The following is a 26,876-nucleotide window of genomic DNA, read 5'->3' on the forward strand; positions in this document are numbered from 1 at the left end:
GCCCATTTTCAATCTCAGAGCCCTCAACAAATTTCTTGTCGGGGAGAAATTTTGCATGCTGTCTAGCATCTTTATACCCCCTTCTAGATCAGAATGATTGGTTATGTTCTCTAGATCTCAAAGAGGCTTACACTCACATTCCCATTCATCCAGCCTCTCGACAGTTCTTCAGATTTCGGGTGGAAAATTTGCATTTTCAGTACAGAGTGCTGCCTTTCGGACTGGCTTCATCTCCAAGTGTGTTCACCAAGTGCCTTGTAGTAGCAGCAGCAGCTCTGAAGAACCATAGGCTCCAGGTGTTCCCGTACCTGGCCGACTGGCTCATCAAAGATTCCACATCTCAAGGGGTTATTGTAGCGACCCTACGAACTACATGGTTCCTACAAAGTTTGGGGTTTGAAATTAACTTTCCCAAATCCCAGCTACAGCCCTCTCAAACTTTACAGTTCATCGGAGCTGTCCTGGACACTGTCTGACACAGAGCATTCTTTCCTCAACAATGTCAGTATGCTCTCATTCGTCTCTGCCACAAAGTGTCTTCACTGACGACAATTTCAGCAATTCACATGATGGTTCTCCTAGGTCACATGGCCTCTACAGTTCATGTGACTCCTTTTGCCAGACTTCACCTCAGAATTCCTCAGTGGACCCTGGCATCTCAGTGGGCACAGGCATGCGACCCACTATCTCAACACATTACAATAACTCCTTCGTTGAGACAGTCTCTCCACTGATAGATGCTCTCTTCCATTCTCTCCCGAGGTTACTGTTCCAAACGTCCCCTTATCAGAAGGTCCTCACGACAGATTCCTCGACCTACGCTGGGGGGGTTTCATCTCGATGGTCTCCGTGCTCAAGGCCATTGGTTCAACACGGATCGCCAGTGTCACATCAATCTATTGGAACTCAGAGTGATTTTCAGTGCTCTCAAAGCTTTTCAGCATCTTCTTCACGACCAGGTAGTCCTCATTCAGACAGACAACCAAGTAGCCATGTACTATGTCAACAAGCAGGGAGGAACAGGATCTCTCCCTCTGTCTGGAAGCTCTAAAAGTGTGGAACTGGGCAATCCATCACAACACCTTCCTGAAAGCAGTCTACATTCAAGGAGAGAAAAATTGTTTGGCGGACAAATTGAGTCTTCTTTTGCAACCTCACGAATGGACACTCAATTCCTTGCCTCTTCATTACATTTTTTTCTCGGTGGGGAACTCCTCAGATAGATCTCTTTGCGTCTTCCCACAACAACAAATTGCCTCAGTTTTGCTCCAGGATATACTCTCCTCATTGCCTTGAGACAGATGCTTTCCTTCTGGAATGGGCGAATCAGTTTCTCTATGCATTCACTCCATGTCCTCTGATTCAAGACTCTTTGTCAAACTCAAACAGTAGCATGCCACCATGATTCTGATAGCTCCTTGGTGGCCCAGGCAACCTTGGTTCTCCCTTCTACTTCAACTCAGCAATAGGGAGCCACTACTTCTACCAGTTTTTCCCTCTCTGCTTACACAGAGTCAAGGGTCTCTACTTCATCCCAACCTGCACTCTCTGCACCCGACAGCTTGGTACCTCTCAACCTAACTGACACTCTACAGTTTTCTCAATCTGTACAGGACATTTTAGAGGCTTCTAGGAAGCCTATCACTAGACAATTCTACAATCAGAAATGGACTAGTTTTTCTGCTTGGTGCACCATTCATCACAAGGAGCCCCAAACTACCTTCTTGTCTTCAGTTTTGGATTTCCTGTTCCACTTATCACAATCAGGCCTCAAATCCACATCCATTCAAGTCCATCTCAGTGCAATTGCTGCTTTTCATCAACCTTTCGAAGGGAAACCCCTTTCTGCTCATCCTGTGGTTTTCAAATTTATGAAAGGACTTTTCAATGTCAAACCACCTCTCAAACCGACTCCAGTGATTTGGGATCTCAATGTCATTCTTGCTCAACTGATGAAACTCCTTTCGAATCAATGGATTCAGCTCATCTTAAATATCTCACTTGGAAAGTGGTTTATCTCATTGCTCTTACATCTGCTCACAGGGTGAGCAAACTACAAGCTTTAGTAGCGGACCTACCTTTCACAGTATTCCATCATGACAAGGTGGTCCTCCATACTCATCCTAAATTCTTACCTAAAGTGGTTTCAGAATTTTTTCTCAACCAATCAGTTGTACTTACAGTGTTTTTTCCAAAGTCTCATTCTCATCCTGGAGAAACAGCTCTTCATACTCTGGACTGTAAGCATGCTTTGGCTTTCTACTTGCAACGCACTCAACCACATAGATCTGCACCTCAACTTTTTGACTCCTTCGATCCAAACAAGTTGGGACATCCAATTTCCAAGCGTACCATCTCTAAATGGTTAGCGGCTTACATCTCTTTCTGCTATGCTCAGGCTGAACTGCATCTGCAGAGTTGAGTCACAGCCATGGCAGCATCAGTAGCTTTCCTTAGATCGATTCATATTGAGGAAATCTGCAAAGCTGCCACTTGATCCTCTGTTCATACTTTCACCTCTCATTGTCTGGATGCTTTTTCCAGACGGGATGGCCATTTCGGCCAGGCAGTATTACAAAATTTATTTTCCTAAATTGCCAACACTCCCACCATCCCATTCTGGTTAGCTTGGAGGTCACCCACATTTGAGAATAGGCTGCCTGCTTGTCCTGAGATAAAGCACGGTTACTGTAACAGGTGTTATCCAGAGACAGCAGGCAGCTATTCTCAAAACCCACCCACCTCCTCTGGTTGGCTTCTCTGCTAGCTATCTGAACTAAGGAGACGTGCACCCTTGTGTGGGCGGGAAGGCACGCACGCATGCGTGGTGCTGCAGTTGCGAACTTTCTAAGTTCTGCAAGCAAATCAGCTTGCGAAGCTGTCCGCATCTAGGCTCCGTGGAAGACGTCACCCACAAGTTGAGAATAGCTGCCTGCTGTACCTGGATAACACCTGTTACGGTAAGTAAATGTGCTTTCTGTATAGCCAGAAAACACACAACTGTGTCTGTTTCACTGTTTGTCAAGTTGTTCTAAGTTAGGTATTTCCTTAGTGTTGGACAATCACCTTTTAATTTCACAGAGGCCAAAACCACCTGTTTCAGGTCAGTACAGTATACTGCAATTATGGTATCCTGTCCTGAGTGGAGGAAGGGGGTTTTGGTCTCCGAAAGTTAGTAAAAAATATATTAAAATTGGTCACCTTATTTCCATTTTCTATTTATAAATGTTTATCAACACAACTACAATAGTACTTTATCCTAAAGAAATTTTTTAAAATTATTTTTTCCAAACTTTGTTGTCTCTGGCTTCTGCTTTCCTCATTTTCTCTTCACTCTCTTCCTTCCATATAGCATATGCCCTCTTTCACTGCCCCTTCCATTCACTGTCTAGCCTCTCTCCCCTTCCATATGGCACATGCCCTCTTTGTCCCTTCCATATAGCATATGCCCTCTTTCACTGCCCCTTCCATTCACTGTCTAGCCTCTCTCCCCTTCCATATGGCACATGCCCTCTTTGTCCCTTCCATATAGCATATGCCCTCTTTCACTGCCCCTTCCATTCACTGTCTAGCCTCTCTCCCCTTCCATATGGCACATGCCCTCTTTGTCCCTTCCATAAACTGTCTATCCTCTCCCCCTTCCATCCAACTTGTGCTCCTCTCTCCTTTTTACATGATTCATTTCAGTTTCAGCCCTCTATTTTTCTCTCTCCTTTCTATCTCCCCTCCTCCCATACTCTGATATGTCTTTTTCTTTTCCTTACCCTACTCCAACCCAGGGTTTAGCATCTCTGTCTCATCCCTTCCATCTCTCCCTCCCTTCTTCCTCTCCCCCAATGGTTTAGCATCTCTCTCCTTTCCTCCCCCCAGGTCGGGTATCTCAATCTTCTCTTTCATCTCTCTCTCCCACCCCACCCTATGGTCTGGCATCTTTTCCTCCCCTTCATTCCATGGTTGCATCTCAGTTTCCCTTCCACATCTCCTCCTACCCCCCCCCCCCCAATGCACTGGCATGTCTATTCTCTCCATCCCTCTGCTCTCCCCATAGTCTGTCTATCCTCTGCTCTCCCCATAGTCTGTCTATCCTCACCCTTCTCTTTCCTTTTCTTCCCTGCTCCTGCCCCATGGTTTGGCATCCCTGTCTTCTTCCTTCTATCCCTCCCTCCCTTCTTCCTCCCCTCTCCATGCTCTTATCATCTCTCTCCTCTGATTTCCTTCCCTCGCTCCCCTGTGGTCTGGCATCTCTTTCTCCTCACCCTTCCCTTTTTTTCTGTCCAAGCCTCCACCCCATGTCTGGCATCTCTCTCTTTCCCTTCCAAATTTCTCTGCTTCCCTTCCCTCCATGCCCCATGGTCTGGCACCTCTCTATCCTCACCCTTCCCTGGTCCTTCTTTCTTCCTTCTTGCCTCCCTTCCAATTTGGCAGCTTTCTCCTTTATCCTTCATTGATTTGTCACTTCCTGTGGGACACTGCAGACGGAAGCCTACAGAGATAAGCACAGGCAGAGAAGAACCTTTACTGCTGCTGCTCATGAAAGTGGTGAAGTAGAAAGGGAGAGAGTTGCCATGCCACAGACCAATCCGGGGAAGGGAGAGAGGAAGCGAGGGGACCCAGATGGCCACATCGAAAGTGTGTTGAGGGGCCAGACAGGGTGGGCCTGTGCTTACCCAGGCCCACCCGTATCTATGTCACTGTAGAGCAGAAGTACAATTACAAAAATATTCCATTCAAACTCCAATGTCACATCATTGAGAGTAATAGAAATTCCCTTTACTACCAGACACTGAGAAGTAACACAAAACCTTGCAAATCCACTCTCAAACTCCATTAATCCCACCTTTGAAAATCAGCACTGCACATATTCTACAACACCAGTGTTTCCAGTTGGAAACAGAACAACGGTGCACAGAATCTACATGCATCTACGGTTGCAAAAAGAAAACACAGATGGCCATTCAGTAAAAAAATAAATAAATAAATAAAAAAGACTACATATTAGAAACACATAATACACAAAAAATGAGTGAAAATCTAAGAAACCAGATTGTGAGCAATGGATCACTGGGGAAAAAAGAAAAAGAAGGACATTTCTTCATGTACAGAACAAAATTCAAGAAATCAGTATTTTCAAAGCTAACATCTAGTTTCTCTAAAATAAATACTAAAAAACTGATTTTTTTATTACCCTTTGTCTGACCATTTTGTTTTTCCACTTGTTGATCCTGGTGTCTTTTTACTACATCCCCTGGTTGCATATGGCCTTGCTTCTCCCCCTCACCCACACAGTATAGAAATATAGAAAGTGACGGCAGATAAGGGCCAAGGCCCATCAAGTCTGCCCACACCAAAGACCCTCCCCTACCTCCCTGTGTGAAGAGATCCCACCTTTCGATCCCATTTAGCTTTAAAATCAGGCACACTGCTGGCCTCAATCACCTGTATCGGAAGACCATTCCATCGATCCACCACCCTCTCGGTGAAGAAGTATTTCCTGGTGTCGCCATGCAATGTCCCTCCCCTGATTTTCCACGGATGCCCTCGTGTTGACGTGGGTTCCTTGAAGAAGAAAATATCCTCCCCCACCTCGATACGGCGCGTGAGGTACTTGAATGTTTCGATCATGTCCCCCCTCTCCCTGCGTTCCTCTAGGGAGTAGAGCTGCAATTTATTCAGCCATTCCTCATACGGGAGATCCCTGAGCCCTGTGACCATCCGTGTGGCCATTCGCTGGACCGATTCAAGTCTCAGCACATCTTTGCGGTAATGTGGTCTCCAGAATTGTACACAGTATTCCAGATGGGGTCTCACCATGGACCTATATAATGGCATTATGACTTCGGGCTTAAGGCTAACGAAATTCCTGCGTATGCAACCTATGATTTGTCTGGCCTTAGATGAAGCTTTCTCCACTTGAGTAGCAGTCTTCATGTCCTCACTGATGATTACCCCTAAGTCTCGTTCCGCTACAGTTCTCTCTAGGATCTCACCATTAAGAGTGTAAGTCTTACATGGATTTTTGTTGCCAAGGTGCATGACCTTGCATTTTTTGGCATTGAAATTTAGTTGCCAGGTCCTGGACCAATTCTCCAGTAGGAGGAGGTCGTGTGCCATACTATCGGTCTTGGATTTGATGTCAGGTCCTGTTGTATTCTTGTCTACTATATTGCATAATTTGGCGTCAACGAGAATAACGTTAATTTACCCTGAAGCCCCTCAGCCAAGTCCCTTATGAAGATGTTGAATAAGATTGGGCCCAAGACCGAGTCCTGCGGTACTCCACTGATCACCTCTGTCGTTTCGGAGGGGGAGCCATTCACCACCACCCTCTGAAGTCTACCTCCTAGCCAGTCCCCCATCCATGTAGTCAAGGTATCACCCAAACCTATAGAGCTCATCTTGCTCAACAACCTGCGGTGTGGTACGCTATCGAATGCTTTGCTGAAATCTAAGTACACGACATCCAGGGACTCCCCAATATCCAGCTTCCTCATCACCCAGTCAAAGAAGCTGATCAGGTTGGATTGACAAGACCTCCCCTTTGTGAACCCATGTTGACGGGGATCTCGCAGATTCCCCTCGTTCAGGACCGTATCCAATTGGTGTTTGATTATAGTTTCCATTAGTTTGCTCACTATTGATGTGAGACTCACTGGTCTGTAGTTCGTAGCTTCCGTCCTGCTTCCTTTTTTGTGGAGTGGAATGACATTAGCCGTTTTCCAGTCTAGCGGGACTCTTCCCTTGCTAAGGGAGAGATTGAAGAGTGTTGATAGTGGTTTCGCCAAGGTGTCTCTTAACTCCCTGAGTACTCTGGGGTGTATGTTGTCTGGCCCCATAGCTTTGTGAACCTTGAGTTTGGATAGTTCACTGTAGACACTACTGGGCGTAAACTCGAAGTTGCAAAACGGGTCTATCAAGCTATCCCCTGTTGGTAGCTGAGGGCCGGATCCCGGCGCCTCACGGGTGAAGACTGAGCAAAAGTATTCATTTAACAGTTTAGCCTTCTCGGAGTCCGATTCTACATAGTTCCCGTCCGGTTTCCTAAGGCGTACTATCCCTCCTGTGTTCCTGTTTCTATCACTAATATACCTAAAGAATGCTTTATCGCCCTTTTTGATGTTCTTTGCTAGATTCTCCTCCATCTGCAATTTGGCCTCTCTGACTGCCATTTTGACGGCTCTTGACTTAGCCAGATAGTCTTCCCTGGAGTCCTGCTTCCCTGAATGTTTGAAGGAGAAGAATGTATCTGTTCTCTTCCTTCTCCTAGTTCCCAACCCTAATATCCCAGCTGTCACTTCTCAAATCAAAGACCCCTTCTCTTACGGCTGCATTAAATCAACTTCTCACCCACATTCCTAGCCCCAGTCTGATAGCTCTCAGACCATCTTCTCTCAATTCCCAACATCAGACTATTTCTGTCCTCCTACCATCTTCAAGCATCAGCAGTAGTCTACCATGGGCAGGGTGGGGGTGGTCCACTCTAGGTACAGGGGGTTGGGGGATACTGGAGTGGTTGCAGAGCTGTGGTCTGCCTGCAGTTGGTCATTGGCTCCACCAGCCCCAATCTCCTCTGACATCAACTTCTTTTGCTTTCCCTATCCCCAGCCCTTTTCAGCCAATAGTTCCAGTCCCCTTCTCCACCTATCCCCCTATTCAGCCAGTAGTTGTTTTAGCCCCAATTCATTTCTCCTACCTGCCCTCTCTTTTAAGGCATCAGCTCCAGCCCACTTTCCCCTTCTGCCCTCCCTTTAAGGCATCAGTTCCAGTCCCAACCCCAATCCTCTTCTCTTACCAGCCTTCCTTTTCAGACAGCAGCTCCAGCCTCAGCCCTCATCTCTCACCTGTCTCCCCTTTTCAACCAGCAGTTCCAATACCAGTCCCCTCTCCCACCTACCCCCCCTTTTCAGCCAACAGCTCCAGCCTCAGCCTGTTTCTAGCCCCAGTCCCCCTTTCTCCCTCCTGCCTCCCTTTTAGCCAGCAGTCTCAACCCTGTCCCCAGCCCCTTCTCCCTCCTGTTCTACTTTTCAGCCAGCAGTTCTAGTCCCAGCCCTCTTCTCACCTGCCCCCTATTCAGCAAGCACTTTCAGTCACAGTCCATTTTTTCCCCTTGCTCCCCTTATTCAGCCTGACGTTTTAGCCCCAGCCCCTTTCTCCCACCTACCACTCCTTTAAGCCTAGTTGTGATCCTAGCCTCCTTTCTCCTACTGCCATGCATTTAAAAAATATCCCATAACATGGGCCTTCCCTCAGCTGTGCCTCTACCCACAAGGAAACAGGACATTGCCTCAGAAGAAACAGGAACAGCTGAGAGAAGGCCTAAGGGAATGGGAGCAAGGTCTTTTACTACCCCGCGAGAGTGATAAATTACACCTGGGCTGTCATCTTCCCAGCTCCCCTCGTGCATCTTTTACCTTCAGGAGCCAGAGTCTCAGCCACACCATGAAGAAGAATCTTCAGAGGTCTGCAAAGGAGTCCCTCCTTGAGGTAACTTTTGGTTTTTCTTTGTCCTATTCCACACATAGATTTCTAGTTCTGATGTTTTGAGGAAACTCAATCCATGAATCAGAACTGGCAAATCCAAGCATGTAATAGAATAAAACCAGGATTGGATTGTTCTGTAACTTATGACCTGGAATCAGGTGGGATTTAAGGCAGATCACTTCAGTCTCCTTTGCATCAAGTGCAAACACAGGACTAGCTTTCCTAACGTGTTAATGAGAGTACCTGGAAGATCAAGCTTCATTTGGGGGAAGTATTAATTATGTCTTGAAATCATGATTTTATCAGCTTAACTGTCCTCCTGTGTGTTTGCGAATTGCCCAGATTGAGTGTTAAACAGTGGCATAGTAAAGGGAGCTGAGGCCCACCCTGGGCGTGGTCTTACTCAGGGTGCTGTAACCCATCCTGCTGTCTGTCCCCCCCCCCACTCCTCCCCCTGCCCCGCACATGCCCCTCAATTCTCTCCATACCTAGGGGCCATGACTGGGAGGGTTATGGTATGGTCAGTGGCATGCCTATCAGTTATGCACTTATAAAATACTGCCAGCAGTTAAGCACAACCACTCACACCAGCCTTTGACATAGTGTAAGTGTTCATGCCTAAAGTTAGGCATGAAACTAGATATATGCTATTGGGGATATATTCTGTAAATGGCGCCTGACTCAGTAGGCTCCTAGCAAAATGACATATGAATCAAAGTTAGGCACCATTTGTAGAATCGCACCTAGTGGTATCTAAGTCAACTTAGGCATCAGTAGGCATCATAATGTTAATTGCCAATATATTAAGCCAGGGTTTTCTTGGCCTAATATACCAGCACCTAAGATAGACACCTACTGAAGCCTAACTTAATCCACACTCAAACTCCTCCCTTAATCACGCCTACTTTCCATGTAGATGCCAGTGGTAGTAGGTGCCTACCGGCTAATTAACTTTTTAAAATTGGTTTTTAATGGAGCTTTCAATTAGTGCCAATTAAGCCAATTTTTAAAAAATTAGGCGCGTAGATTGGTAAGCGTCCTGATCTAGGTACCCACCAGAAGGCACCATTTATAGAATCAGGGCCTTGATGCACATCATCCCAGGACCTATATTTGGCAACCTTTTGAGAATTTATCTCTTCAGTAGAAGGCTACTAAGGGGAACATTTAACAAATATACCAGTACCCCCACCTCCACTTTTGATGTGTTTGCCTGGAACTCTGCAGACACTGGTCTCTCAGTACTTTTTACCTACACTGAAAACATTTTCCCAGTTGTGCTTTATCTTGAATCCCTTTAGCTGCTCCTTGGGCTTTGAGGCTCTACTGAGAGTTGTTCTCAGATTAGAGGCTGGTCCGAGGAGCTGCACAGAAAGCCAGAAACTAGAAAAATAACAGGATAACTCTTCTTGACAGATAATAAATATGCTGCCCTGGGTACTTCTCACTATTCCCTGGGCTGTCATCTCCAGTGATAGTATTTATCCATCCCTTTTTCACACAGTACAGTCTCCAGGTATTTATCTGTAACTGCACAGAAAAGATCCACTGTGAGTTTACTTTCAAGGACACAGAAGGATGGCTGAAATAATATATGCGAGGTGGAGATCAGGATTCTTAATAGGGTGCTACTGCATCTCTCACCTCCTTGACATTCAAATGCTCTTCCTTCAGACAAAGAGCCTTTCTTTTGCAGCATTTTGCTTCTCCCTTAACTTTTTCGGTGCCTTAACTCCTGTGTTTGTGAACAGGATGGAGGAATGAACACTGGCAAGAGGGAAATGATGTGAACAGTGGCATAGTAAGAGGAAGATGTGGTCCGCACCGAGCACCGTCTTGGTGGGGGCACCAGCACCCATCCTCCTCTTTGCCCCCCCCCCCTAGCTCCTTCCCACTCCTCCTGCCGCACGGACGCCTTTACTAACCTCCACCATATCTCAAGCTCTTCGCCGGCACAAGCAGCACCTCCAGCCTGCCTCTCGCGCCAGCTTAGGCTCTCCTTCTGACATCACTTCCAGGTGCTCTGCCTAGGAAGTGACATCAGAGAGAGCTGACACCGTTGCATGCAGCAAGTTGGTGATGCTGCTCACGCAGGAACAATTAAAGAGGTACAAGGGAAGGGAAGCGGAGCGCGCACTCAGGGGGGGGGGCGGAGAAGGAGTGGGAAGCAGCGAAGAGGGCAAGGGAGGGGCACTACTGTCCCGAGGGCCTTTCACCCTCGCTACGCCACAGGATGTGAATGAGCAAGATCTGAAACCTTGTATATGGTATGTCTGGACAGAAGCAGCAACAAGGTTAGTTTCTGGTGTGTCAAAATTGACCCATATGTCACCAGTATGAAAACAACTTCATTGGTTACCTGTGATCTACAGCAGTGGTTCCCAACCCTGTCCTGGAGGACCACCAGGCCAATCGGGTTTTCAGGTTCGCCCTAATGAACATGCATGGAGCAGATTTGCATGCCTATCACTTCCATTATATGTAAATCTCTTTCATGCATATTCATTAGGACTAGCCTGAAAACCCGATTAAGCTGAAACGAGGGCTTCTGCTTTCTCAGTAACAGGACTTATGCTCTGGAATTCAATATCAGATCAGATACGTCTACGTTTCACAGTTTCAGAAGCTACTGAGGACAAATCTGTTACAGCATTTTTTTTGAATGTTAAACTAATTTGGGTATAGAAAAAAGGTTGGAATTGGTGATGTGCATATGGTTAATGATTTTTTTTTTTTTGGTTTTATGTTATATAATTATGGAGATTAGAGAACAATGTGCGGCACTGACACTTTGGGCCGGATTATCTAAACGGTGCCATTGTCGGTGGCCGCCTGACAGTGCTGTTTAGAGAATTGTGCCTCCAGGAAAGGTAGGTGCCAGAAATGTAGGCCAGGGGTTTCAAGGCCTACCTTTGAAGTGAAATTGCGCCTAATGCCACTTCTAGCATCAGCCGTGCCTAGAGTGACATTAGGAGCTGTAAAGTGCCCACAGAGGCGCAATTCCAACACCAGTAGGCTCCTTTAAAATCAGTTTAAAATGTCATTTGAAAGGCATTTTTCACTTAACTTAGTCTCCTAAGTTAAAGCGCTGTTTATAGAATATAGGCCTTTGTGACTATGTGGTTTTTATTATGTATGTGAGTCTGTAAACCGCCTAGGATACAGATGATAAATAAATTCTTTAAATAAATATAACAAGAGAGAATTTACAGCCCTAAACTATTTTGCCAACTTTAGCAAATATATTGGACCGTACGAAAGGAAGTGGGAACGGTCAATGAACACTCCACTGAAGATCACTGAGGTAAAACCAACTTGTTTATTTCACAAAAGGACATATTTTATTTCATAAAAGTTGGTTTTACATCAGTGATCTTCAGTGGAGTGTTCATTGTCCGTTCCCACTTCCTTTTGTACTGTCTTATACCCGTGGGTTCTCTGTCATGTTGGACTTTTTGGTGTTTACTTAAATATATTGGACCGTACATACTGTAGCAGGATTTGCTTATCGCTAGCTTTCTGTCTTCAGGTGCAATTTTCTTTAAGTTAGCCATCTTTATTCACTCTAACTCAGGGTTGTCCAATATCGGTCCTCGAGGGCCGTAATCCAGTCGGGTTATCTGGATTTTCCCAATGAATTTGTATGAGCTCTATTTGCATGCACTGCTTCCATTGTATGCAAATAGATCTTATGCATATTCATTTGGGAAATCCTGAAAGCCCACCTTGGCGAGTAGTGAGGTTGCCTGCCCCTACTCTAACTCCTGTTGCTCTATCTTATCTGTCTATATGTTCCACCTCCACTTAAACCCTATAATGTCTATTAAGATGTTTTAATGTGTATTTTGTTGGTATTTTAAATAGTGTACTGTGCCATAATGTGTATTGATATTTGAGTATTTTTTCTGCTGAAATTCTCTATTGCCTATGTCCAGATTGTTTTTCCTGTACACTGTCTTGGGTGAATTTCTTCAAAAAGGTGACAAATAAACCCTAATAAAAAAACACATTCTTCCAATGTTTCTTTTAGAGGAAAGCATGAATAGTTCGCTCTTGTGCTACCTTACAGGAAAATGAGACTCTTGAAAAACAGGACGACTACTGTGGCACATATCTCATCATGTCTTGCAGCTCAGAGAACGAGAGTGGATAAGCCAGAGGAATGAAAAGGTGGAAAAGTGAAGAATGAGGCAATAATTTGCCTGGCTTTTAAAGGGATACGAGGGTTGGGAGAAAGAATGAGGGCCATTTAAGGGGAATATCGCAGGTCCCTGAACTCAAAACCAGAGTGCAGGATTCACAGTGAATTGCAGGCCCAAACTGTGGTGCATCCCCCCTCTTCCACCATCCTGTCCCAATATATGTAAATTCACCACATTCAAGAGTCCCAGGTTCTCCACAGCATATTTTTCAAGATTCTATAGGAATTATGTGCCAAATTTGCATCCCTGTGTAAAAAGTGGCTAACTGGCATACTTACACAAAAAAAAGTAAAAACATTTTACATTGTTTTTAAAGAGTAGCCCGAGAGCTAGTCTCGAAGGGCGTAGGATAACACGGGGCTGGGAGCCCTATGGCATCCGTGTTGTCATAGAGACAGGGTAAGGATTGGTAGGTTTTAAAGTTGCTTAGATATCATAGATAATTTAAAAATAAATGGTACATGATTGGAGGACAGGGGAAGTGGGCGGTACCGGGGGAGGTGTTAAAAGCCGGGACCTTGGAGGACTCGGTTTTCAGGGTCCTCCAGGGCGGTTTTTCCCCGCCCACCCACCCTTTATAGATGGCTTTGGTAGCTAGGGAGGCGGGTCTCCCGAGCTACTGGGTGCTGGGGCTCATCCAGCGATGAGCGGAGGGACGGCTGGGAGCCGTGTCTTGTGGTCTACTGACCTGGTTAAAGGGGCATGAGGTCATGCCACCCCTCAGGCTCTTGCTGTTCATGGCGGGGTCGGGGGCCATGGATTGATGTTTACACTATGTAGCTCGGGGAGAGCTGGCTGATCTTGTGTTACGAAATTACAATGTTAATTATGTTAATTTATGCAATTACGTTAATTGCTGTTGTGGTTAATAAATGGAGCTGCGGCTGAATTCCAAAAAGAAAAATGGTGTGGTCTCTGTTATTTGGTTTAAGACATAAAGATAAGAGAGGAGGGGGTGGTGGTTTGTGGCGGGAATAGGAGCTATCCAGATCCCGCTGTTAATATATAAACTATATGTAAATTCCCAAAACTTACCATGTGCAAACATCAGCTATTTGTGGAGTAATGACATATAAATTCAAACTTATAACTGTGAAATGTCATTCAAGTTTTCAAGGTGTTTATATACCACCTATCAAGGTTTATCTAAGCCAGGAGTGTCAAAGTCCCTCCTCGAGAGCCGCAATCCAGTCGGGTTTTCAGGATTTTTCCAATGAATATGCATGAGATCTATTTGCATGCACTGCTTTCATCGTATACTAATAGATCTCATGCATATTCATTGAGGAAATCCAGAAAACCTGACTGGATTGCGGCCCTCGAGGAGGGACTTTGACACCCCTGATCTAAGCGGTTTTTACAATCAGGTTATCAAGTATTTTCCGTATCTGTCCCGGTGGGCTCACAATCTATCTAATGTACCTGGGTCTATGGAGGACTGAGTGACTTGCCCAGGGGTTTGAAACCACAACCCCAGAGTGCTGAGGCTGTAATGCCACACATTGCAACTGTCTTTACATTTTCCTGAAAAAGTCCTTGTCCTCTTTCTAGGCATGTGAGTTTGTTTATCAAATAGCACAATTTGTCACACGGTTAATTTAATTTTGGATACTTCGATGACAACAAAACCCCACCTTACGACGATTATATAGACTTTTTTTTTTTTTTTTAAAAAAAAAAGGTTTTTGCCACTTATGTGATTTACTGAACTATTTGAATCCAGTGTTCTGTTTTCCCTTTGATTATTGTAATACTCCATTTATTGGACTCTCTGTATGCTCTTCATTCTTTGCAAGTAGCACAAAGTGTGACAGCTCTGTTAATTTGTAAAGCTTTAAGCACATTGGAGGGAATTCTATAAATGGTGCCTAGATCGGTGGTGCCTAGCCAAATTCCTTGGGGAATTTAATTTTTTTAAACTAACTTAATTGACGTGATAATTGAAAACACCATTAAAAGCTAATTTAAAAATTAATAAATAATTTAAATTGTGCATGGAATTCAGTGCAGTGCCTAAGTGCCCTTGGCAGGAAATTCACAGACCATCTAACCCACGTGCGGATGACATCTTTATACCAACCCCTGTTAAAGAAACCTTCGCCAATACCACAGCACAAATATGACGACTAGTCAATGACCTCTGTGTATGGGCTACAACAAACTTCCTGAAACTGAACAAATTAAAGACCAAAGTCTTATGGTTCAGAAACTACAGCACTTTACCTTACACAGACCCGATGCTGACGACTAGCAAAATGCTCAAATTGGAACAGTCCTCATAGGTCCTAGGGGTGATCTTCAATTCAGATCTCACCTGCACGGACCAAATAAACAAATTGGTCAGGAAATTTTTGTTCGAGCTCCAGCAACTGAGAGCGATCAGATCACTGCAGAACCAATCCAACTTTAGAACAATCGCACAAGCGGCCCTCTTCCCATACCTGGATTCCTGCAACTCCATATACATAGGTAATAATAATAATAATAATAACAGTTTATATACCGCAGGACCGTGAAGTTCTATGCGGTTTACAATGATTAAAAATGCTACAAATTGAGTAGAACTAACAAAGTTGAAACTAGTGACTAATAGTTCTAGAGATCAGTTATTGTGGGAAAGATTGTACAGATCAGCTAGCTAAGTACTTCAGGAACAGATATGTTTTTAGGTGTCTCCTAAATTCCACATAAGTATTAGTGAGCATAAGTAATTGTTCGAGATCTTTACCCCATAATGCTGCCTGATATGAGAAAAGATGTCGCTGATGTCTTTTAAATTTGCAAAATACAATTACAAAAGATTGCAACTGCTCCAAAACACAGCAGCTAGATTGATTTTTCCAAAAGGGCACATATGAAAGCTTCTCTCCACTCCTGAAGGAATTACACTGGCTCCCCGTGAAGAGAATACAATATAAAACAGCCTGCATGGTACACAAAGCCATCTACAGAGAGAACTCCCCAGGACATTGCATAGAAAACACAGTTAAACACTCCTTCCTCAATTCAAGAACACACCAACAGTACAAACTAGCCTTCCTCTCCCCCCCCCCTTTTCAGGCAAATGTAGGAAGAAGCTGCATGAATCAACATTTGCATACCAGGGACCCAAGATATGGAATGCTCTCCCTCTCCACTTGCGATAACCATGCCAGCATTATATCTTCAGAAAGAATCTTAAAACCCACCTTTTCTCCTTAGACCTATAACGAAATCCCAGAAGCCTACCCCCCTACTCTTCATTCAATGTACATATCCTATTCTTAAATATTGTAAACTGCATTGAATCCTAGCTAAAAAATTGCAGTACAGAAGAAAAATGTATGGTATGGTATGGTACTGGTGCCTACACCAAGGCACCAACTGACACTTACCCATGCCTACCCAAAAAGTAGGTGTGGTTAGGAACAGACTATAGGCATGCTATTATCTTGTTTATTTATAATCCACTTTTTACAAAGCGGAGTACAGCATAACAAACAACATTACAGGCATCAATAATAAAAAAAATTCTACACAATCATAAAAAAAAAGAAGAAAAAACATAACAACAATATTATCCAAACATCGGTCTTTCTTTACAGAAGCTGGCAACATTAATCGCATCAAGCAGGTAGCTCTGCCACCTCCCCCAATTCAGCTCATGTACTTCATAATACCGCACAAGTGGCGATTCAGTAATTTTTTTTTTTAAGTCAACTAAATTCCCCTGCTGTTTAAGGTGGAAGCCTGTTCCACTCTTCAAGACCTACACATGAGAAAGTCCCAGCTCTAATAGTCTGTAATCTGAGCTCTCTTCTAGATGGTATCAATAAATCATGCTGGCCAACTGAACACAACTTTGAGAGAGAACTACACATTCCACCAAATATTGTGAAGTGTGTCCCTTCACACTCAAGCTAAGTCAACCACAGAAGTTTGTACTTAATCCTGAATCCTTTCTTAAGCCACTACAGTTAGATAATAATTTCTTCAGCCGAAACAACGTTCTAATAATAGAGTTCTGAACCAGCTGCAGAGGAGCCTTTAACACCACCAGAAGGATACCCAGCAATACAGCGTTGCAGTAATCAAATGCAGATGGCACAATCGTTTGCAGTATGTTTCGGAAGTCGTCCCATGACAAATATTGATACAGTTTGCTCAACAAATGCAATTTAAAATACACTTCTCCCTTCTCGCGATTTCAATTATTTGCGGTTTTTTAGCTTGCTGGCTCCTCCCCCCAAATGACATTAGCTTGCATAGAGAAATTGACAATTCCAATCATTTACAGAGAAAATTGCTGATTCCCAGCACTTTCTTCACTTTGTTTTGCCTCTCTTCCAGGCACAGGCCAGGTCTCCCACCATGTTATTCGCAGTTTCAACATATTTATGATGGTTTTTAATAGAAAACAGCGAACAACATATAAAAAAGTTATTCGCGGTTTTTCTTTATTCGCGGGACTGTTAATCCCCTATCACAGCGAATACGGAGGGAGAAGTGTTCACTTTCTTAATCATATACAGCACATGCTGTCTGAATGATAATTGTGAATCAACGATCACGCCTAGATACTGAAACTCTTGAGGAAAGCTGCACTACAGTATCAAGAATCCTGACTGAGGATAGTGGGCTAGCTACAGGGTCTTTAGCCAGGTGCATCACTTTGGTCTTTTGAATATTTAACATAAGCCTGTTCGCACACATCTACTATTGGACTTGCGACATCACCAATTCCAAACGCCCGATAGGGCAACTGAACCTTCCTTCGGAAGGAAAAACAATAAGTCATCAGCATAAACCCTATACGACACCTAGAGACTTTGGGCTCCTTTTACGAAGCTGCGTTAGCGGTTTAACGTGCATAGTAGCACGCGCTAAACCGCTGGCCACGCTAGACGCTAACGTCAGCATTAAGTTATAGCCGCATAGCGCAGATTTAGCACTAAAACCGCTTACGCGGCTTTGTAAAAGGAACGCTTTGTTTTGGTAGGGGGGTATGTATACGCTTTGTACACTGCCCAGACTTGTAGATGTGAGGTATGTAAACAAATATAGACATCGTTCGGCACGGTTGTCAATCAACCGCTGGGCACCATTTATAGAATCGCGCCTAAATGTTCTTAAAACTGGTAGGCGTTGAAACCTTAGGCACACTGCCATATAGGCCGGGGTTTTCTTGGCTTGAATGAACATACATAAGTCATTCTATGCCCAAATCCTGCCCTGAATCTGCCCCTAACCACACCTAGGGGTCGTTTTACAAAGGCGCGGTAGCGGTTTAACGCGCAGAATACCACACGTTAAACCGCTTGCCGCGCTAGTACCTAACGCCTCCATTGATGAGGCGTTAGGATTTTAGGCTGCCGCGGGAGTTTGCGCGTGATGAAATGTCAGACGCGCTAACCCCCGTAGCGCGCCGTGATAAAAGGAGCCCCTAGTGTTCCTTCAATAAGCACTTGAAAAAAACCTAGAATCCATTCATGTTGGATGTCCAGTGGCAACCCGTTCCATGAAAAACCAAGTCCCAAAACTGAAATGAGAATGGCAACCCTTGGAATAAAAAGAGAAAAGTAAAAAACATGGCCGTACACTTTCCCAGAAAGCTTGTGTTAGAGCCGCACACTGATAACCGAACGCACGGCTTCTAATACAAAAATAAGAGCATAAGAAGTTGCCTCCGCTGAGGCAGACCATAGGTCCATCCTGCTCAGCGGTCCGCTCCCGCGGCGGCCCATCAGGCCCATTGCCTGAGCAATGGTCTATACCTATCTATACCCCCCAATCCCTTTTTCTTCTAGGAATCTATCCAAACCTTCTTTGAAACCATTTAGTGTTTTCTTGTCTACAACAGCCTCTGGAAACACGTTCCATGTATCCACCACCCTCTGAGTGAAAAAGAACTTCCTAGCGTTTGTTCTAAACCTGTCCCCTTTCAGTTTCTCCGAGAGCCCCCTTGTGCTTGTGGTGCCCCTTAATTTGAAAAATCTGTCCCTGTCTACTTTTTCTATGCCCTTCAGGATCTTGAAGGTTTCTATCATGTCTCCTCTAAGTCTTCGCTTCTCCAGGGAGAAAAGTCCCAACTGCTTCAATCTGTCGGTATATGGGAGATTTTCCATTCCCTTTATCAGTTTGGTTGCTCTTCTTTGTACTCCCTCAAGTACCGCCATGTCTTTCTTGAGGTACGGCGATCAGTACTGGACACAATAACACCTAATTTTTTGCTCTCCAATGCAGTAAGCTAATTATATGCAAGTTTGATGTGCACAGAATTGGTGTGCTAATCAAAGAGAACACACTGAATGCATGCACATAAGATTCTGCACTAAGGGCAGCTAGTACTGTGCACAACTCTACTCCTACTGTTATTTTAGTGACGGGTCAAAAGCGTGTGAGGACAAAGGCGCGCCGACAAGCGAGCGTGGACAACTGAGTGCAGGGCTTAATCGCGCCGAAGAAAACCCGTATTTTAAAGGGCTCTGACGGGAGGGGGTGGGGGGAACCCCCCACTCTATTTAATAGGGATCGCGCTGCCTCACGCTGCCATGTTGGGGGGTGTGGGGGGTGTAACCCCCCACATTATACTGAAAACTTAACTTTTTCCCTAAAAAACATGGGAAAAGTTAATTTTCTAGTATAATGAGGGGGGGTTACAACCTTCCAAACCCCCCCCCAACGCCAGCGCGATCTCTATTAAGTAAAGTGGGGGGGTTCCCCACCAACACCCCCCGTCAGAGCCCTTTAAAATACGGCTTTTCTTCGGCGCGATGAAGTCCTGCGCTCAGTTGTCCGCGCGCCTTTGTCCTCGCGCGCTTTAGACTATGAACCGTTATTTCTATAGCGCTACCAGACGCATGCACAGAGTCACAGAGTGAGAAAACAGTCCCTGCTTGAAAGAGCTTACAATCTAAACCACAGGTGTCAAAGTCGGTCCTCGAGGGCCGGAATCCAGTCGGGTTTTGCTTTCAATGCATATTCATTGGGGAAATCCTGAAAACCCGACTGGATTACGGCCCTCGAGGAGGGACTTTGACACCCCTGATCTAAACAGACAAACAGGATGTCATGGATACAGTTAAGGGGGAACGGTTAATCAACGGGTTGGGTTGGAGGGCAAAGGAATAGGGTTAAGGACTGAAAGCTATACGAGTTTGTTGGAGGCAGAATGAGCATTCCATAGTGCACATGAGAAAGGGAGAAAGGAGGACTGAAGGAGGGGAATAGGTATAGGTTAGGGCGGTTACACACGTGAGGAAGCAGCTGAGCAAATAAAAAGTATCGACACATTAGGATGTTCTTCTGCACAGAATTTCTGCAGAGTGGAGGAGCAGCCTACGTACTGCGTAGAGCGCTGGGTAAACAAGGAAGCCCATCTCAAATCCCACTGCTGCTCTTTGTCGCCTCGGGCACGTCAGTTAGAGGTCCTTTTACTAAGCTGCGTTAAAAAGTGGGCTTAGTATACCCTTGCGTGGGGTTTTCCTGTTTGCTAAGGCCATTTTTTACTGCCAATTTTCTATTTTTTTCTACAAATGGCCATGTGTTAATGTTGCCATTAACAAGCGCACGCAAACAACTAGTAAAGGAACAAGCTACTTTAAATACCTTTTTAAACGAGTAAAGGTGCTGAGAATCCAAGATGGAGTGAAAAAAAACTTCAATTTGGGGTACAAACCCCTAAAAGGCGTTTTTTATAGAATCAATCATTGCACCATTTTGAGTAAAAAGGTAATGGAGAGTGCTTGTTGAAAAACACCCTAGAATTAAATGTCCTTTAAATGTCCAATAAAGTGAATATTCTCCAACTACTATATAATTTCAAAGAGTTAAAGTTCAAAAAAATAAGAACTTATCTAAGTGAGTTCAGATAGCGTTGACCCGGCGAGGTTCTGACGCGTTTCGCCAATCCTGGCTGCTTCAGAGAACCTGCTACGCTGCTAGTGAACTGTTGCTTAAATAGTCCAAAGTTAAAGGTGCTTCATATATCTGGTTCAGAGGAACTTCTTTTGCATTCAATGTATATATATATATATAGATATATGAAGCACCTTTAACTTTGGACTATTTAAGCAACAGTTCACTAGCAGCGTAGCAGGTTCTCTGAAGCAGCCAGGATTGGCGAAACGCGTCAGAACCTCGCCGGGTCAACGCTATCTGAACTCACTTAGATAAGTTCTTATTTTTTTGAACTTTAACTCTTTGAAATTATATAGTAGTTGGAGAATATTCACTTTATTGGACATTTAAAGGACATTTAATTCTAGGGTGTTTTTCAACAAGCACTCTCCATTACCTTTTTACTCAAAATGGTGCAATGATTGATTCTATAAAAAACGCCTTTTAGGGGTTTGTACCCCAAATTGAAGTTTTTTTCACTCCATCTTGGATTCTCAGCACCTTTACTCGTTTAAAAAGGTATTTAAAGTAGCTTGTTCCTTTACTAGTTGTTTGCCTATCCAGAGTTTTTGGGAACAACCCTTTTTCTGAAACTCTCCCCAGTCGTGTATATTGGCCATTAACAAGCGGCCATTAAAAAAAGTTACCGTGTGAGCACTTACCAACGCCCATTTAGTAGGCAGTAAGGGCTCACATACCCCCCTCCCCCCCCACACACACACACACTGTTGAGGAATTTCTGAAACTTACAGGTGCGATGGATAAGGTGTCACAGAAAATTGAGGTTAAGAATGAAGTAAATTAGCAGCCTCCTGGATAACACACACACACCTTTTACAAAACTGTAGCGTGGTTTGTAGCACTGGCTTCAGCGGTAACAGCTGACGCTCATAGAACATAAGAACATAAGAATCGCCGCTGTTGGGTCAGACCAATGGTCCATCGTGCCCAGCAGTCTGCTCACGCAGCGGCTCTTGGTTAAAGACCAGCGCCCTAACTGAGACTAGCCCTACCTGCTTATGTTCTGGTTCAGCAGGAACTTGTCTAACTTTGTCTTGAATCCCTGGAGGGTGTTTTCCCCTACGACAGACTCTGGAAGAGCGATCCAGTTTTCTACCACTCTGAGTGAAGAAAAACTTTCTTACATTCGTACAAAATATATCATCTCCTTTCAATTTTAGAGACTGCCCTCTCGTTCTCCCTACCTTTCTAGAGAGTGAACAACCTGTCCTTATCTACTAAGTCTATTCCCTTCAGTACCTTGAATGTTTCGATCATGTCCCCTCTCAATCTCCTCTGTTCGAGGAAGAAAAGGCCCAGTTTCTCTAATCTTTCACTATATGGCAACTCCTCCAGCCCCTTAACCATCTTAGTCGCCCTTCTCTGGACCCTTTCAAGTAGCATCATATCCTTCTTCATGTACGGCGACCAATGCTGGACGCAGTACTCCAGGTGAGGGCACACCATGGCCTGGTACTGCAGCATGATAACCTTCTCCGATCCGTTCATGATCCCCTTCTTTATCATTCCTAGCATTCTGTTCACCCTTTTTGCTGCCGCCGTACATTGCATGGACAGCTTCATTGACTTATCGATCATAACTCCCAAGTCCCTTTCCTGGGAGATCTCTCCAAGTACCGCCCCGGACATCCTGTATTCGTGCATGAGATTTTTGTTACCTACATGCATCACTTTACACTTATCCACGTTAAACCTCATCTGCCATGTTGATGCCCATTCCTCAAGCCTAATTATGTCACATTGCAGATCTTCGCAATCCCCCTTTGTCTTCACCATTCTGAATAACTTTGTATCGTCCGCAAATTTAATCACCTCACTCATCGTACCAATGTCTAGATCATTTATAAAGATGTTGAAGAGCACGGGTCCAAGAACCGAGCCCTGCGGCACCCCACTGGTGACGCACTTCCAGTCCGAGTATTGTCCATTTACCCCCACTCTGTTTCCTATGATCCAGCCAGTTTTTAATCCACGTGAGTATTTCACCCTCGATTCCATGGCTCGCAATTTTCCTAAGTAGTCGTTCCTGCGGAACCTTGTCAAACACCTTCTGAAAATCCAGATATACAATGTTGACTGGGTTGCCCTTGTCTATCTGTCTGTTTACTCCCTCAAAGAAGTGCAGCAAGTTTGTCAAACATGATCTGCCTTTTCTAAAACCGTACTGACTAGTCCTCATCAGCCTGTGTCCATCAAGGTGATCAATGATGCCAATATTGTATCAGGGGTGGGAGGTGGAGAGGTTTTGGGGGGAGGATCACGGCAGGGGAGATGAGGCATCTCTCCTGCCACGATTGTTGCGGTGGGGGGTGGTCAGGTTGCCGGGGCTGCTGAGCTGATCACGGCAGCGGCCCCTATTCGGAACTTACAGTATACCTGTTTTGACTTAGTCTAAGTTAAAACGTATAAGTTCCGACTGGGCAACCTGTTAAACTTTTTCGTTATACTTGCTGTACGACTAAGTCTAGGTTGTCCCACCTCCCGCCTTTTCCCCTCCTCTAAAAATGCCTCTTTTCGCTCTAGGTGTTTAGAGGCAGGGTAAATGGCCTAAGCTGGTTTTAGATACATCTAAAACTAGCTTTGATTATCGCTACTTGGACAATCTGGCTTTTTGATCATCCAGTACCGATTTAGGCCACTTTTTGGACTTTTTTTAAATTATTATTATGAGCCCCTAACTGTTCAGCATAGGAATGTTAACGTTCCACCTACTGACATATCCCTCAAAAAAATTAAAATTGTTTTTTTACCACGCAGTTGGCATGCACAGATTTTGCTGTTACCCCAGGACTCCAGAGCGTATCTCGCAGTACACAATTGTAATTTGCATTAGACCTACGCAGCTTAGTAAAAGGGCCCCTTAACCCTCCAATGCCTCAGGCACAAACCTAATCTGTAAGCACTCTAGGGACAGGGAAATACCCAGTCTACCCGAGGATAAATAAATATTGCATCACAAAAGTTTCTGTGCATAAAAGTTGTGCAATGTTGATATTTATGGGAGAATAGCATTCCAGCACATGCACAGATACAATTTTTTTCTGCTCAGACCTGTGCACAGACCTGCCACCACCCGTTCTATCTTAAAAAGTTCTGGGTACTATTATGATCGAAGCAATAGAAGTATGCATGAAAAAAAAACCTCACAGACCCTCTGCAGAATGAGCTAGCCCTGCTATGCCTCGTCAGGCCTGGTGTTAAAACTCCTGCATTGCACTCGCCTTAAAGTAATCTGTGCTGTTTTCTGTGACAAGGTAGACTGGCTAATTGCCTCGTTACCATTGATTTTAATATGCTCTGTGCAGCTATCTAACACAAGGATTTTATGCAGTTAGGTTCTGCACAAATCCCTTTTCTGCAAGTGCCCAGAAAATGAGTGCAGAAATTGCTCTAACCGCACACTTCCATCTGCACTAAATTTCTACAGTGCCCTGAATCTAGTCCATCCTCAGCCCAGGCTCCAGACCTGTCAAGTTACCCAGTTTCAAGAGGGGAACATTTTGGCCAGTCCTGGTTGTAAACTGATTTATCCCAAAGCAGTGCAAGGTTTGTAGTGCCTGAATCTCCCTGTTGAAATCAGTGAGGCAGGTCCCATAATGCATCAGGATGAGGTTGGCAGAAATCCAGGTCTGGACTAAAAGCTTTGTCGTGGAACTGGGAAACGGGGCTCCTTTTACGAAGGTGCGCTAGCGTTTTTAGCGCCCGCACCGGATTAGCGCACTAGCTGAAAAACTATCGCCTGCTCAAGAGGAGGCGGTAGCGGCTAGCGCGCGCGGCATTTTAGTGTGCGCTATTCCGTGTGTTAAGGCCCTTCGTAAAAGGAGCTCTTGGTCTCCTCTCCCATTCTCTGGCCTGGGGATAATGACTGGGACTATAAGGGAAAATATATATTTTATTTTACAAGAAACAGAACCATCATTCCTGTAGTCTTCCATCAGACGAATGCATTAGGCAGTGAGGGAGCTTCAGGTTTGTTGATTGTGCGGAAGGTTGTAAATTATGCAGCAACAGGTTAATTATGCAGTCTCTCTTGCAATCACAGAATCATCCAGAGACACTGACTACACTAATAAATAAAAACAGAACTACTAGCTCCACTGATTAAAAAGGGGTGGGAAAATAAAGGGTGTCAACAGCATTTCCCTTATTATTTTGTGCCATTTTTCTGCCTGAAATTTGCTTTTCTGTTGTATGCACTAGAGAATGATATAGGGACAAATTTTTCCCCGTCCCCGCGGGAACTCACTTTCCATCCTAGAGAGTTCTCTTCCTGTCCCTGCCCCAGCTCTGTCCTCATCTACACAAGCCTCAAACACTTGAAAATCATAAGTGTTTGAGGCTTGTGCAGTTAAGCTGAGCTTAGAGGAATAGGACAGGAACAGCGCCAAAATTTGCGGGGATGGGACGGGGAAATTGAGCTCCTGTAGGAACGGAGAAAAAATTGTCCCCATGTCATTCTCGAGTGTGCACTGTTGGGAAAGTGTCTTTGCACATAGTATTTGTGCATGTGCAGAATATGAGGAAAGAGTGTGCACTTGAGTACTAATAATATCGCTTCTGGAACAAAAAAATAGAAAATCACAAACAAAATGAAAAATTCCCCTAAATGACAAGAGAAACTAAATATATGAAAAATTTTTTTTTTTGGGGGGGGAGGCAGTAGATAGAGAATGGCACGAGGACAAATTTTTCCCTGTCCCCGCAGGAACTCAATTTCTCCATCCCCACAAGTTTTGTCGCTGTCCCTGTCTGTGCCCCATTCCTGTAAGCTCTGCCTTAACTGCACAAGCCCCAGACACTTATGATTTTAAAGTGCTTGAGGTTTGTGCAGATGAGGACAGAGCGTGCAGGAATGGGGCAGGGCCAAGAAAATAACTCACAGGGACGGGATGAGAAAATGAGTTCCCATGGGGACGAGGGAAAATTTGTCCCCATGTCATTCTCTAGCTACAGATACCTAAGGGATATACTCATGCATGATGAGTTTTCAACATGTGAGGAAGAGAACTTGTTCTGCTAGGGAGCACCTGCAAAGTTACAAATTTCATAGGCGCTGACTTTTTTAAATGATTGGCAGTGCTAATCACAGCACAAATTACACCTCTTAGTGTTACCACATGGCTCTAGAGAAAAGAAGACGATTTGAAATATCCGGGTTGTCCTTCCATTGAAAATAATGGAAATTACTTTCCATTTGCTGTCACTGCCCCTACTCTCTGGAATTCACTGCCCAATCATTTGCGCAGTGAATCCGAAATAAAACAATTCAAATCAAGATTAAAAACATTTTTATTCCAGGATGCCTTTGGACAATAACTGTCCTCTTAAGGACAAAAAACAAACAAACAAATTTTATCGCTTTTTACCCTAACCTATTGTATTTTCCTTTTTTGTTTTGCTTTCTCTTTTACGATTGTAGTACTTCCCTTTCTTTCCTATTGTTTGAAGTAAGTCCATTTGTCTTATTATGTGTTTTATTAAGATGATTTTGTTTTATCTAATATCCCAGATTTTTAATCTGTTTTTATGTAAATTTTATATTGTACACTGCTTAGAAATTTGATTAAGTGGTTTAAAAATTTTTTTTAATAAACTTGAAACTTGAAATAAAATCCAAATGTCTCAATCTGTCCTCTGTTTTCTGGAGCCTTATGATAACCCTAATACTATTCCAGACACAATAAAGGAACTTGCTCTACTCGTACAGTGGGGGGTGCTGGCTGCAATGTATTAATGAGCAAAGACAAAATCAGATTCCATTGATCAGCTTTGCTTTAGTCACATATGATAATGGTGGGGTTGGCCCTGTGGCTCACTAGAGTAAGGCATACTGGCAGAGAATGGTATTTCCTTTGGATTCATAACTCACATCCTTCATTTCCTGAGTCCCCCAGAATTAAGGATAGGATGGAAGCAGAATTCACAGCTCCAGAAGGAAGGAGGGAGTCATAGTCATTGTACAATGGTGACAGCCAGTGGATGATTTTGGACATATGACTGGATGGTTCTTAGTTGCTGCAATGATGAAATAGAAGTATGTTGGAAGGAGATAACAGAAGGTAAGAGACATCCCTGGTGGATGTGGATTCTTGGTTCTAAATACCACCCTGCCTCTAAACAAGATAGAAATCCATAGGAACAGGAAGAAACTGGTGGGTCAAAAGGAAAGAGTAACTGATCTTGGAGTTTGCTTTGGTAAAAAGGGAAAGTAGACCAGTGCTCTGCTGAGGACTGAAAAGGGAGATGCATTCTATTCACAACCAAAGGGAAGTCTCAGGCAAACCAGTGTCATGAGTA

General features: G+C 44.2%; 1 protein-coding gene across 2 annotated transcripts in view; it reads right to left on the reverse strand.

Annotated features, from left to right (window-relative positions):
• The window catches only part of GRIN2B (glutamate ionotropic receptor NMDA type subunit 2B), a 958,742-nt gene that overhangs the window by 901,593 nt on the left and 30,273 nt on the right, over nt 1-26,876 (reverse strand). Inside the window, exon 1 of one of the 2 annotated variants that reach the window (XM_033935221.1) lies at nt 10,404-10,470. The exons of the other annotated variant lie outside the window; for it this stretch is intronic. The gene's annotated coding sequence lies outside the window, so the exon portion shown is untranslated. Of the gene's footprint in view, nt 1-10,403; nt 10,471-26,876 lie in introns of those variants that run through there. 2 annotated transcript variants of the gene reach the window in all.

Source organism: Geotrypetes seraphini, chromosome 2 (assembly GCF_902459505.1).
Source record: "Geotrypetes seraphini chromosome 2, aGeoSer1.1, whole genome shotgun sequence".
Lineage (NCBI taxonomy): Eukaryota > Metazoa > Chordata > Amphibia > Gymnophiona > Dermophiidae > Geotrypetes > Geotrypetes seraphini.